General features: G+C 37.3%; 1 pseudogene; it reads left to right on the top strand.

Annotated features, from left to right (window-relative positions):
* Window positions 1-117: 117 nt before the first annotated feature.
* LOC122146362 lies at window positions 118-14,009 on the top strand (annotated as a pseudogene).
* Window positions 14,010-15,697: the final 1,688 nt, after the last annotated feature.

Below are 15,697 nucleotides of genomic sequence, written 5' to 3'. Positions count from 1 at the left end.
TCTATAAAGCACTGTTACTAATGCAACAATTTACTTGAATATTCTACTGAGTGTATTTCTTTAACTGTTCTTCATCACAGGTGAAACAAAAGCCAGACAACAGTTATCATGAGCTCCATGCAGTCAAACTCGTCTGCAAATGTGACCTTTGTTCGTCCTGCAACATTTTTTATAAAAGGCTTTTCTAATGTTCCACATGTGAAATACTACTATATGTTCTGGTCTTTTAGTTAGTATGTTGTGACTGTTTTAAGGGAATTCATTATCATGTGTGTCATATATTTGGCCCGCAGACTTCACACAGCCAAATACATTGCTGTTTTTTCATCTGGCCTTTTCTGATCTGTGTGGAAGCTCGGCTTTGATTCCAAAAGTCATTGACACATTTTTATTTGAGCATCAGGTTGTTTCATATGAAGCTTGCTTGGCAAATATGTTTTTGTATATCATTTCATGATCTGCAGTCTTTGAACCACTACTATGGTTTTATGGCTTATGACAGACTGGTTGCTATTTGTTTTCCTCCTTCAGTAATCATGCCATTGTAACCAAAACCAGCCATGTTTCTGATGTCATAGGGGTAATGTGGGGTGAGTTTTTCTGTGACTGACATTTTTTCTGTACTTGTAGGTTTGGTGAATAGGACCTCCTCGTTTTGGTGGATCTAATGTGATGATAGTCATTTTTGTGATCAAGGCCATTATCTATAAACTAGCTGTGTAAATGATAAATTCCCTATAATACTTCGATGCGAAAAAAAAGAAAAAATTAGCTATTGGTCTTCTCATGTGCCACCACCACCATACTGATCATCCTTTCATATTTTCTGCATTGCTCTTGCTCTGCTTATAGATTAGCTCATGGTGTGCTGACCGGATCAAGGCCATGAAGACCTAGCACCTCACATCTCATGTTGGTGGCACAAGCGGTTTATCCTCCCACGTATAAGCAATAATATTGCAGCCCGTAACAACAATCCTATTAAGCCAAACACTACGGATAATTAACAACTCTTTGAGACAGGTAATACCATCTATGTTAAATCCCATAATTATACCACTCTAAAACAGAGGAGGTCATGCCCATCCATAAAAGAACATGTACAAACGCAAATAAGGGTGAACACCAACTCAAGAAAGAAGAATGAAATGCACTGGAACAAAATAAAAAAATGAAAATAATAATTACAATAACAATGAATAATTCACTGCTCACTACAGCTGTTGATCATTCAAGGAGTATTGTAAATATAAGAAACTTCACTGATATTGCATGTTTGCCTGTTGTAAACAGATGCTTGTGTTGCAACAGGCCAATGTGTTTTGACTCAGGGCTGAAACCTAGTAAAGCCGCTTTGTGTTTTCCTTTCTTCATTCAAAACAATATACCACATAATTTCAGTCATATTTGTTATAAAAAAATTCTTAACAAATGTTTTAGAATGCTCTCTAGCATGTTTGTTATTACAGGAACTGAAATTTTAGCACTCATATATAGATGTGCTTTAATGAATCAGTAGCTGGCATTTGTTTGAGTTCTGCTGACTGTGACCCTCAGTTTGTTAAACAGTGGGGGGGGGGTGGGCTTTAAGGGGATCACTTGTTTTCTTGAGAATGAGACCATACCATGTACTGTTTTTTTTCTTCAGTGAACTAAATCATTTTAATTGGGCTCATTAATTTGACAAAAGAAATATAGTCAATAAATGTGACTAGCAATTTCCACAGAGTAAACGGCCAGCACAATACACACAGTGCTTCATATAATGACACTGCAACAGCTTTTCTGCTCTAATAAACCCACCTAGTAAATAATAACAGACAAGAAACTTGAAGATAAACAAAAGAAGATGGATACAACTCACTGGCCTGCCTATATGTGACAACAACATTTGTATCATATGTATCCTAAGAATGTTTTTAAAATAAAAAATACTCTAAACGTTTTCTTTGCTATACTAAGGAGGTGTTAGTAAAATTATTATAAATGAACACTTTTTTTGACCTCACTGCATACAGTGTTCATTTTCCACATAGTAAAGAGTAGTACTGCTGTATGTTATGCATTTCAGAATTCAGCTGCTGTCAGTATGAGTGTATTACAGTTTATGCCAGAACGTGGTGCTAAGTGACTGTCTGAGTCATTGAATCATTACTCAAAAGATTTGTTCATATCAAACACTGATTCATTAAAGAAGCAAAAAAAAACATTTGTGGTGCTCAGAAACATTGAGGTATAACAAGGAGTTTTAGCGTCCAAAGACAGCCCCGCCTTTCGTTTCCCTTGCACAGACAAGACATGAGGTTCAAAAGAAAAAATGTCACAGTTATATAATCTGGCAAGGGTGTTCTGAGAAGATCATCCCATTTCTAGAAAAATCCCTCTGTTTTGACACTAGGTGTCTGTCACAAAATCGTTGCAAATAAGGATGAGGTAAGGGTCTAAGCATAGCAGTTTTAGTTTTATTTATACAAACTCAAAACTGGACACAGGAACTGAACAACCAGGTACATGCAAGGAGAACTGACAATGAACAGAAGAAAACAACACGGCTTATAGATAACAACAAACCATCAAACACAGGTGCAGACACTCAATCAATGATTAACTAAGACAACCAACCAGTTGGTACGAAAAACCGAACAAAACCAAACAGAGCAGATACTTGACAATGTCCTTTTTATACGCCTCCAAGCAGAACGGCACTGACAAAAATGACCTGGTCTTATCCACATAAGCATGCAGTGCATGAACACCTATTAAAGTGCATGCTTTTCTGATCTCACAATAAACCATTTTTTTTTTTTTGCGAGGACCCAAAGGGCTCCCGCATTATAACCTGATCTCTCTACACTGAGAATTGAGAGCACTTTAGGTATATAGCCGCGATCTAGTTGTGTAAGCCTTACCATACAGTCATTATTCACCTCGAAACTCCATACAAGCAGCTTTTCTACTATAAGTGCTTGCAGGTCTCAACTAGCTAAAAATTAAGTTGGTTCAAAGGGCACCAACAACAATTCCCAGGCTGGCCTCAAAGAAGGGTGGCGAGGGATCAACTCCATTGTATCCAGCACTCACTGCAAAACCTCAAACTGGCTGTGATGTGCTGACCTGCCACACATGTAGGTCCAAAAAATATCTGGTCTGGAATGATGAATGTAAGGAGTTTCTATTAATATCTGAAAACGCATGGCTGGTTGGGCCAGCTCAGTGCTACCATAAACAAGGTCTCCTGCTCGTGCCCTAATCATCATATGCAGCACTATCTACTCCAGCTAAAAGCGTACTTTACACTTTCTTGGCCAGTAGATCAACAACCCTTCCCTCTGTAAAGGAGTACCCATCATGGAAAAGAGCAGTGGGCAATAGTGTTTCTCTCTGTGGCAAAAGGTCACCTCCACCTAGCCAAAGAAGCTCCAGTAATCAAGTGCACCGTCTGCGGATGCAGCCTCCTCTGGACTAGCCCTCCTCTGAACATCATGGTGTAATGTCTTCAACTGACCAGGCACATGAACCGCTAGGATGGAGATACATACTCTGCCAGCCTTTAGAAGAATGGCTCGTCACAAGATTAGAGCACTCCCTGGTGGTTGATATACCCAACCACCCACTGTGTTGTCTTTTCAAATGAGGAAGATGATGGTCTCTCTCACTAACATCCTTCCCCAGTTCCCAGCCAGTTTATATGCCACCTCTACCTTCGGTCCTATGTGCTGAAAGTCGCTGGCCCCCCTTGGCTGTTTAGTGATGCCGTCTATGGTTTCTTAACTTTCTGTCTGACCCATACTCTCTGCCTATACTTTGATCGGCATTCTACTACACTCTTTGTGAACATTTTTGCAGCCAGGGCCAACATGAATGGCAGGACTTTGAACTGGTACTGCCACTGATCTTTTAAACACGCAACATTGGAAAGCGCCTGTGGTGAGGGGCCTACTTTGATGTAGAAAATATGTGCCCTTTTAGATTCACCCACGATAAACCAGTCCCTGGGTTGAATACTGTATGTTGAAAAGGATATGTTTAACGATGTCCATTTTTGAACAAACGGTGTGGCTAGGGTGCCTGATTTAACTCTTTCCCCCCCCAAGCAGTTAAAAAAAAAAAGTTGCCAGCCACCGGTAGCGTTTTTGATGATTTTTCACTAAAATTTTATGGTCTTCCAGTAGATTTTTGCTGTAATGAATATTTGAATATTCAGCTACACCAAATTAAAGATCAGAGTCCTCTTACTTTTAAACAAAAAGTCTGTTTTTTATTTTAGCTTAAAGCAGATTTTTTTTAATCAAACACTTCATAGGTAGGTTTCACAAAATTGCCTAATTTTGAGCAAAAATGTGAGAAAAATCAAAATTTTATCAAAAACTACATCTGGATAATATTCAGTATGATTCGTCAAAGCATCCAAAGCTTGCACAGACATAGACCACTTCCTGATCGCACGATTTGCTCACGTTTCACCCACTCAGTAACATTATGCAGTTTTCATGTATATGCTGTCTATTGCTGATGATCGTGATTATTTCGCATATACATCTTTTTACATAAGAGATCGCTTCATTTCTCTCTGTCCTGTCTACATTTGTTTTTAGTTGGGAGGTTTTGTACGTCTATCAAGATGATGTAAGAGTGCCCCTGCGTGTATAACAGTAAAAACACATCAAAAACTGTAAAAAAACTCTTCAATGGCGGGAAGAGTTTTCTTTTAAAAGACGAGAATTACCTCGTCACTGGTGGGGAAAGAGTTAATTGTCTCAAGGTCGTTAACAGCCTCTGCTCTGTGAGTTTATTTCAGAATTTCCTCAGCCAGGGGGGATTACCAGAGTATCATACGCTTGCCTCCCTCCGTATCGCCATGCCCTTCCTATTCCCAAGTGGAAAGGGGAAGGCAGAATGGGCAGTATAAGCCTCTATTAAGGACAATAGTCAAGTTTAATATTGAGGCTCTTGCACTGGCTCTTCTCCTCATAAAAATTGCAATCAGACTCCCCTAGCGCCACTTCTGCATGGGTGTGGCCCCAATCATCTGGGAAGGAGGAAAAGATTCTGAGACAAATTAAGTGCAATTGTTTTATTGCAGTGCAACAGCGTGATTCACCCAGGCTTCAAGCATTTTCAGATAAAGGGAGTTTCCTCTCATCATCTATTGATGCAATGTGAATGAACATTCTTGAAAGGGTACTAAAACCGGCAATATTATGTGTAAACTAGGGCTGCCCTCAACTAATATTCATTAATTTTGAGTTATTAGTCAAATAATAGCCATATAATGCATAACAATGAGCCTTTAATTGCTCAAGTGCAAGGATAAAGCTTGCCACAGTGCACCACAGAAAGAATGATTATGAAAGCTGCTTTCTGCATTTTCGGTTGCAGTGAAGTGAAGTCGTATGACATTGACTCTCATCTCCACATAGACGTGCACATTTCATATGGATTACATAATCTTAAAATATTTATTTTCCATTTAAATTGGTTAAATTTAAAACCACAAATATTTTCACAAATTCGAAAGATGTATCACTCTTACAGTTTCTTTGTTTCATTATTTTAGACCACAAATATTTTCACAAATTCGAAAGATGTATCACTCTTATTGCACCCTGTTTGTTTTCATTATTTTACAAAAGCACAAAGGTTGAGTGCACACACAAATAAAAGTAAACATTTTACAGGTTGAAAGATGTATTACTCTTATCGTATGAGAAAAAAATATTTTAAGCATTTTAAGTTAAATGCAAATGATCGCACCAGTGTCTTCAAGTTAAATGTCATGCAGTGAACGCTTCCACACTCGGCACAACAATAGCACACATTTTTCTTGTTTAACGTAAAAGCAGCGGCCATGTATGATGTGCTACTACTTACATGTTTTTAGATGATAAGTCACATTTGACCTTTGATGAATGAAACAAAGTTTGTATGTCCTGACCAATGTAGACCAGCTGTTAATAATCTGTCCGGCCACGGACTACGGACCACTTCTCTCTGTGGATTTTTTTTCCCCCTGTGACTAAACTTTCTTTATTGACTAAGCCTCTTCTCGTTGACTATTGGGGGACAGCCCTAGAGTGAACATTAAGTTATTAAACATTAACTTATTTAATTGGCTTTTCAAGCATTATCATCAGGGATGGATTAATGCCTTGGGCCTCCCCGGCACATGCCCATGGCACTAGACCAGAAAGGAGCCAAGCTGAAATACCACTTTATTTTTATTCGGTTTTTTATATAAAGGTTTTCTTTAGAGTCGATCGATAGAAAGTTTTTACTTTTTTTAAAAAGAGAAACTGCCCATAATAACACTCTGCAACTCGTTCCATAATGAGGGAGAAAAGAAAAGAGAAACTGCCAAGCTCTGAATATACTCTTGGAACATTTAAAAGTAATTTAACAGAAGATCTAGTGCTGTAATTACATGTATAAAAGGATGAAAGACTGCAGATATAAATTGGTAATTTACCTAACAGTGCCTTAGCGATAAACAGCAGTATGTGCATTTTCCTTCTTTGAAACAAAGAGGACCATCCCACCAATTCATACAATATACAATGATAAGTACATGAAGAAGCACTCTTTACAAAATGTAAAGCAGCATGGTATACATAGTCCAACTTTTTAAGTGAAGATAAACTTGCATGCATATAATTCACATCACCATAATCTAACAATGAGAGGAAACAACTTTGTATAATTCTCTTTCTCGCTTCAAAAGGAAAACATTTCTTTAAGCGAAAAAGAAAACCTAACTTCAGTCTAAGTTTTTTTTTCTTTTTTTTTTCAATATGTACATAAAATCCAAATTTGTCATCCAACCATATACCCAAGTATTTATAACAACTTACTCTTTCAATAGATTCTCTTTGTAAAGTTGAAATAGGGTAATCTGTTTCAGTGTGACAATGAGTGAAAAGCATGTATTTTGTTTTCTTTGAGTTTAAAACACAACTGGGAAGTCGTGGCCTAATGGTTAGAGAGTCGGACTCCCAATCGAAGGGTTGTGAGTTCGAGTCTCGGGCCGGCAGGAATTGTGGGTGGGGGCAGTGCATGTACAGTTCCCTCTCCACCTTCAATACCATGACTTAGGTGCCCTTGAGCAAGGCATCGAACCCCCAACTGCTCCCCGGGCGCCGCAGCATAAAATGGCTGCCCACTGCTCCGGGTGTGTGTTCACAGTGTGTGTGTGTGTTCACTGCTCTGTGTGTGTGCACTTCGGATGGGTTAAATGCAGAGCACGAATTCTGAGTATGGGTCACCATACTTGGCTGAATGTCACGTCACTTTCACTTTAAGTTGGACAATTGCAATAACTGAAAAATTCTTGAAAGAGCTCTATGGCTTGATTCACCGAATGTGCGACTGTGTAAATAATTGTGTCATCAGCATATAAATGAATTCTAGCTGAGGTTATCCCACGACCAAGGTCATTAATATAAATAAAAAATAAAGCTGGTGCTGGTTCATTTGAAATAAAATTTTCAACTGAGACACACTGAGTTCTTTCAGGTAAATAATTATTGAACCAATTTAGAGCCATTTCACTAAAACCTATACAACTTAGCCTCTGCAATAAAAGTTTATGATCTACAGCAGCGGTTTGCAACTCCAGTCCTCGCGCCCCCCCAACTCTGCATATTTAATATGTTTCTCTTATCATTTCAGACATGTGTTCTATTTGACCATAAGTGCTGTGCAAAGTGGACATCACCGGATATTCACCATGATTCCAGTTCGAAGCGAGCATGCATATTCCATTCAAAGGGCATTAAAGTGTGCAAGACGAGAATTTAAATTGTCTTTATTTATATTATGTCACACTTCTCTAGTAAGCTTCGTCTGTGTGTGAAGACGATGCAGGCAGCAGCGCAGCACAAATCCATGAATTAATGTTCCGAAGTGAAGTAAACTTCAACGGATTTCCTCTGCTCAGGGCGTAGGGAGCAGTGAACACTGTTGTAGGGATCATGTCAATCGGAACACAGTTCATTCACGTAGCTCTATTCTAACGAGCTGGTTATCTGAATCAGGTGTGTAAGATAAGAGAAACATGAAAAATGTGCAGAACGGGATGGGAGGACTGGAGTTGAAAACCTCTGATCTACCGAGTCAAATGCTTTAGAGATATCTACAAATAATACTGCACAATGTTATTTACTATCCAAACATTTAACAATATAATTTGAAACCTGCTGTAATAGTACTATGACCCAATCTAACTCCTGAGTGAAATTCATTTAAAACTTTATATTCAGTTTCACTTGATCATTAACAAAAGATTCAAATACTTTTGCCAAAACAGATAACCTACTAATTGGCCGATATTTACACAAAAACTGATGGGTCCCCACCTTTTAACAAAGGGAGAACCTATTCAAACTCAAATCAAAAAAAAAAAAAATAGGATCTATTACAAAAGATAAAACTAAAAAAAATAAAAAATGTTATAAATTATCAAACAATTAAAGAACTTTATGAACTTGTGTATCTTAAATTAGAGTAAAACTAAACAGCTAAGTAATACAACAGCGGTGTTTTTGTTCAGTGTGCCTGCTCACTGAAAACTTCCTCATCATAAACAAAAAAGTGCAGATGTGCATAAGATGTAAGATATTCATTTCACAGTGTAAAGCAGCTTCAGTGATTATAAAAAAGGGAGTTTTTTGAGAGTGGTTTAAATTCACCTGGCAAAACTGAAGTCAATGATGTTCTTTGATAAAGTAAATGTTCTTTGCTCTCTTTCTGTACAATGAAAGTGTTATAATTAGTAATGGTTACTTACAGTGGTTTTTATTAAATTCAGGCTAAATATAAGGTCAGTCGTATTTAAAATATTTTATGGCATGACACCCACATCTGGTACTTAAGTAAAAAGACAGGTTTTATGCATGATTAGCCTAATTGATTACATTAACATTAGGCTACTTTGCTTCCATCGCCCATTATACAGTAGATCAACTAACATGATAAATAAAGGTGCAAAATGCATTTACGTATACATATTAGAGAATCTAGATAGTTAACAAGTTTGGAAATATTTCCTGAATAAAAAAAGGGAAAAATTACAGAGGGGCCTTTAATGTTGGTTCCGCTGCATCATAATCCATCCCTGATTATCATACAATGTGTGGTGTTTTTGAGTATCAGCCAGCATGTGATTCACGCAGTGGCACGAGGCTGTGCACTGATAACTGGTAAGCAACTCTTGTTCTGTCATAGCACCTTATAAATGAATATTCTGTATATTCTAAAAGGATAATGGCCCTGTGTAATATAAAAAGTGAGTTTGTTAGTGTTGTAAAAAAACAAACAAATAAAAATAAATAACTCTTGCCCCCTTATCCTCAAGTCTATAGGGATAAAGGGGTTGCTCATTAACACAAAGGTCCAAGCTCGAGAGAATCATATAAAATTTGTCTGACAATGTCTGGTAGAATGAGGAGATGTAGCTTGTTTGGAGAAGTAGGATTACCAACCACATAATCTTATCTTTCTCACTAATCCCTTACTAACATAACTTATTTTATTATTAGAGTGATTATGAACAGCTAAATATTTTTGTGCTGGGTGTCATTCCTGTGTAATATTGGGAAAATGCAAAAATTTCTTCCTTGAATATTTTCTGTTATTGAGTGCATGTCTATAACAGTTCTTTATCCAAGGTGCCCCAAAAAATCAAGACACAGAAAAAACGGTTGGCGGGGGAAAACAACAATATCATGAGCTCCATGTGGTGGCAGCAGACCTGCCTTGTCGGTGCGGTGGTGTATATGGGGGGGGGACCTTGTCGCTGCAAGACATTTTTCATCAATGGCTTTTTTAATATCCCACATGGCAAAATACTAACTATGTATCCGTGTCTTTAGGTGTATGTTTTGGGGAGCTGGGTTTTAGGGACATTGCATTTATCATGTGTATCATATATTATTTGGCCCGCACTCACTTCAGACCTTCACAATCAGCCAAATACATTTGCTGTTTTTCCATCTGGGGCCTTTTTTCTGACCTTTGTGGAAGCTCGGCCCGTTGATTCCAAAAAGTCCATTGACACACATTTTATCTTTTCGAGCGCACCCAGGACATCTCATATATTACGCATGTTTGACAATATGGTGTTTTTTGTATTTCATGTTCATGGATTCGGCAGTCTTTTTACACTACTTTGATCTGGTCTTATGCACAGACTGGGTTGCTATTTGTTTTCGCCTCTACGGTATCATGCCATTGTAAACCAAACCCGCCATATTTCTGATCATAGGGGTGAATGTGGAGTGTTTTTCTATGATATTTTTTATCTGTATTTGGTAGTTTGGTGAATAGTCCCTCTTTTGTGGAATCTAATGTTGATTGATAGTTATTTTTGTGATTATCGCCCTGTCTATAGTCATAGCCTGTAATGATTAATTCTATGAAATATATTTGATGGGAAAACATAGGCAGTAGTCTCCTTATTTTCATGGCACTGATATTGATCTTCATTCATATTTCTGTCATTGCTCTGGCTCCTGCTTAATGATGGCTCATGGTGTTGACCGGGGAATCAAAGCCATAAAAACCTGCACCTCACATCTCATATTGGTGGCAATTTTTTGTATATCCCAATTTTAAGTAATACTATTGCATCTCTAAAAACACAACTTTTGATCCGGACACACCCGGATAAATAACATTCCCTGTACACAGACAATATACCTCCACATGCTGAATTCCCATCATCATACAGCTCTAAAGACAGAGGATGTCCATGCAGTCCATACAAGAACTGTACAAACGACGCAAAGAGAACACACAACCACAGAAAGAAGAATAAACTGCACAGTCAGGAAAATATAAAAAATAATCTCGCAAGGTTTAATCTCACTGTTTACAACAGCTGTGAGTAAGTTTGTAGTTGGTAACAGACACTGTGTTGTAAACAGGATCAAAATATTTTAAAAACCTTTGGCGCCTGAAACCTGAGTGAAGCTTTTTGCCGGCTATTAAACCCTATAACTACAGTGACATAACAGTACCATATATTATCTAGCATGGCTAGAAATGCAGGATACAACAACACAAGCCTATATGTAACTCTTTTTAGAATGCACACCATATTCTAGGTTTCAACCAGTATTAAGGTACTTTTTAAAGTTTCTCCACACCATAAATAAACACTGCGTTAAAGAAACATATGTACCCTTTAACAGTAACTTCTTACATTTTTTGTTCAACCTATACATGTCCTTGATAGATTTTTTATGTAGTTTTTTTAGCTTTGGTCTCTGTGTTTTTTGTCCTTGATGATGAATACTCTTAAATGCTGTCATCTGGTGTGCTTGGCTTTTACCTCAGTTTTACCAGGTTTTAAACTTATAAGAGCATTACTGTCTAAGATAAGTATAAAGAACGAATGTCAAACCATTACGTCTACACATGTAATGTTTTTCCATATTTAGTCTGAATGGGCTCTGGAGTGCGATCGGTCGGCGATCTCAAAATCTCAGCAGCATGATATCTATTAGAAGGTTAGAATACGGTACTATTTTGAAAACGTTAGAATACGGTCCTATTTTGGACACCTTGGTTCCAACACAAATCTCATGGCAACTCAGACTTTTTATTTTTAGTGATTTGAACGCGGTGCATAATCTTGTGCTACGATCTCATAGATATGGTTTCAGCAATTAGAAAAACCATTCAAAACTGCATGATTGTTGGACAAGCTGCTAAAACGTTTACAGAAGTGCTCCGATACTTTGTTGTTAAGATTTATTACATAAGCGTACAGGAGCTTGATTTGTTTTCTGCCATTAGCACATAATCGATTGGACATAAAAAGCTTTGGTGTATTGCGTTTGTAATTCTTGGTCTCAAAGAAGCACCCCTGTCTGATTTTCACTTTACTAATAATACCTTTATCATGTTGTGTTGTGGTAGTTTTTAAAATTTCATTAAGGGTGTTCCAATCCCTGCATCCCTGATGGTCCATGGTCCGGCAGAGTTTATATCCTAACCCCAAATAAGGTTATTTATGCTCACTATAACTTCCTGGCAGCGTGTGGAGGGCAAGTTCTTGAAGCCTATATTCTGCATCACTTCGCCTTTTTGACTCCCTAGGTGAGAAGGGCAGCCTGTCATTCATCTTTCATTCATCGTAATCTCACAAAGTTCCGCCTATAAACACTGGAAGCTCGTATTCTGCACAACTAATAATACAACTATTTACAAATCGCCAGCTTTGTTATAAAAAGCTACATTATATATAATATTATTATGTTTATGTGTTCGTGTGATTTCTGCCAGGTTCCCGGTCCTTGAATTTGAGCAGTCCGAGCGGCATTCCAAGAGTACAAACGCCGGGAGCTTGTTTAGCTGTTTCTTTGTCATTCTGTTGTTAGTCTGTTGCAATCATAGTGGAGATTTTTCGTTTTTGCAAATTCAACGCCACAACATAAAAATAAAGCACTCCAATTATTCCTACAATCTTCGAGCTCTCAAGCCAAAGTCCATTCTGACGGCAGTTTTCATCTTAGGTACACTCGTTTTTGGCAGGATGGGGTGGCAAGTGATTTGTTCTTATGACTGAGTCATCTGTTCCCTCTTACACCGACTGTTGATTCACAGATTCAGTGCACTAAAAATCCACTCATCTTACAGCGCAGCGCAGAACACCTTCCTTCACTTACACAAAACTGGCCGTGTTCTTTTAAATATACGTTGTTCTTTTATGGAATTGTCTCTGTGCTGTAGTCTTAATCTACACAGTTTTCAACATATTTTTGCTCCCATCTATGGCATGGTTTTTATCACTATGTCGAATTCACTACTACTTCGTGATGTGAATACTGTTAAGAATATATGCAGATTGTCTCTGGTCTCCGAAACATTACAAACGTGTGTTCTTGGACGCTCTACACAACAACGTTCTACCAGTTTAAATTTATTTATAGACGTAGAACCGCATGCAAAGAGTTCATCATATAACCAAGAAACAAGCTGTCCACTCTGTGTTTACCCGCACCCCCACCCCTCCGGCCACCATCTTTTTGAGCTCCCAGACTGAACTCCCCCCCCCCCATTTAAAAATGCTCTAGACACGCCCCCTGCCAACAGTTCAAGAGACTGCTCTAACTATAGACTTGGCTGTGCGTGCGCTGGTTATATTACTGATGAGATGGTGTCCAGTTTGGCGACAGGTATGTATAACTCCAATGCCCGTGTGTTTCCTCTGCTGTGTCTCTTAACTGATTTTACTGCAAAGATTTTTTATTATTAGATCAATAAGATTATAACAAAGAAACAATCCAAACATGTTTTGTCTGTAAATGCCACTGTGATATTAAATAATTCTTTGACATATTATCTTTATAATGAGTGATTTCCTATTATAACAGGTCTTTCATCACATGTGATACAAAAAGCCAGCAACAGTTATCATCTGAGCTTCATTGCAGCCCCAACTCCTCTGCAAATGTGACCTTTGGTTGTCGTCTGAGACTTTTTAATTCAGGGGCTTTTTTGATGTCCACCAAATGCCAAAATATTACCTATTGTACTAATCTTGTCTTAGTTGTACTGTGTAGACTTGTGTTTTAGGGAATTCATGTATCATGTGTATGCCATATATTTCGTGGGCCCGCACGACGTCACACAGCCAAATATACATTGCTGTTTTCCATCTGCGCTTTTATGATCTGTGTTGAAGCTCAGCATTTGATTCCAAAGTCCATCTGGGGGGGGGGGGACACCACAGTTTTATTTGAGCACCATGAGCACACTCTTCATATTGCAGTCGTGTTGGTGTCTAGTTTCTTTTGTATATCACTTTCATGAATTCTGCAGTCTTTGACACTACTTGTATGGCTTATTACAGGATGGTTGACGATTTGTTTTTCTCCTCTAACAGTACTCATGCCCTTGTAACCAAACCAGCCATGTTTCTGATCATAGGGGTGGTGTGGAGTTTTTCTGTAACATTTTTTTTCGGTACTTGTATTGTTCTGGTGAAGATACCTCTCGTTTTGTGGTGATCTATGTGCTTGATAGTTATTTTGGTGGTGATTATGGGGCCTATCTATAGAATAGCTTGTAATGATAAATTCTGTAAATATTTTTGTTGGGTAAAATTTGCTATAGTCTACTTGATTTTTTTACGCCACTGATATGATCTTCATCCTCATATTTTCTGCATTGCTACTGGTTTTGTTTAAGATTCCCCATGGTGTTGACCGGATCAAAGGCCATACAAACCTGCAACCTTCACAGCTCATATTAGTAGCATTTTTTATATTTCCAATTTTAAGTAATAACATTGCATCTATAATAACACCTTTGCATCCAAACGCCCGCATAATTAACAATTCTCTGACACAGACAATACCTCCAATGCTGAATCCCATCATATACACTCTAAAGACAGAGGAGGAGTTGCATGCAGTCCATAAAAGAACTGTACAAACGCAGCAAAGTGAACACAACAACAGATAGAGAAGATAAAAATGCAGTAGAAGAAATTAAAACATAAAAAACTTACCGGAGTAATCTTACTTGCTTATCGCCTCCTTTTGTCTGTAGTTGCCAACAAAAATAGTTTGCTAAACAAGCATGAAATATGTTTAAAATGTCTGGGCTGAAATCTAGTAAAGCTGCTTTGTGATTCCTTAACTATTTTTCAAAAAAATAATTTCAGTAAAGATTGTCAAACAATCTAATATCTATCTACTATCTATCTATCTATCTATCTATCTATCTATCTAGCTATCTATTCTATCAATATCTATCTATCTATCTATCTATCTATATATCATATCTATCTATCTAATCTATCTATCTTAGATCTATGAGTTTATGTAGTATTCACCTTTCCATTTAATATTTTTTAGGGTGGTACAGTAACAATTCATAATGAGAAATTCTTTGGGTATTACATTTGTTTTTTGTTTTCCATATGGATTGTGTAGGTAGTAATACATTTGTGTTTATAATGCAGTCAAATAATTCTTACCATTCTGTGCTATATGACACATTAGCCCCCCCCCCCATACCATGGATGATCCATGGGCATTTAAGCATGTGCATCAGTGAACTAAACTCATTAAATGTAACCCTGAAATTAGACCTTGTTTATTTAACAAAATGAATACAGTATACAACAATAATAATTCACTAGGCTACATAAACCCAGCATACAGTATTCTGCCATATGACAGCTTTTGCATATAAACCATACTATTAAATAACACAGTGACATACCAGACATTATGTACATTCCAAAAATGCAGGATACAGCCAACAGAATTACATGTAACAACATTTATGTATTTTGTAATGTATTTTGAGAAGGTATTTTTAATTAAAAATGCTAAAGGTTTTCTATGATAAACTATAACTGTGTAAAAATATAATGCAATTTTACTTACACTTTTTCAACCTACTACATCCAGTATGAATGTATATTTATTTTTTAGATTTGGTCAGTGTTTTGTCATGATGTAAATGTCTATTAAATATTGGCAATGTTGTACCTGCTTACATAAGTTTGTAACATAAAATTTAAGCCGAAAAGGACATTAACTGTTCAAGATAAAAAAAAATATATTTAATTTTTTTATATATATAAATAAATATCACACACTCATCTTTTCATGTGAATTATGTGCTTTTTCATTATTAGTCTGAAGGAGTCAGTTGTACTGTGTAAGCAGCAGTATTAGAACAC

The sequence above is a fragment of the Cyprinus carpio genome, chromosome A10 (assembly GCF_018340385.1).
Source record: "Cyprinus carpio isolate SPL01 chromosome A10, ASM1834038v1, whole genome shotgun sequence".
NCBI classification, from domain to species: Eukaryota; Metazoa; Chordata; class Actinopteri; order Cypriniformes; family Cyprinidae; genus Cyprinus; species Cyprinus carpio.
Note: the sequence above shows the minus strand (reverse complement) of the source record. Positions and strands in the feature narration are given on the sequence as shown.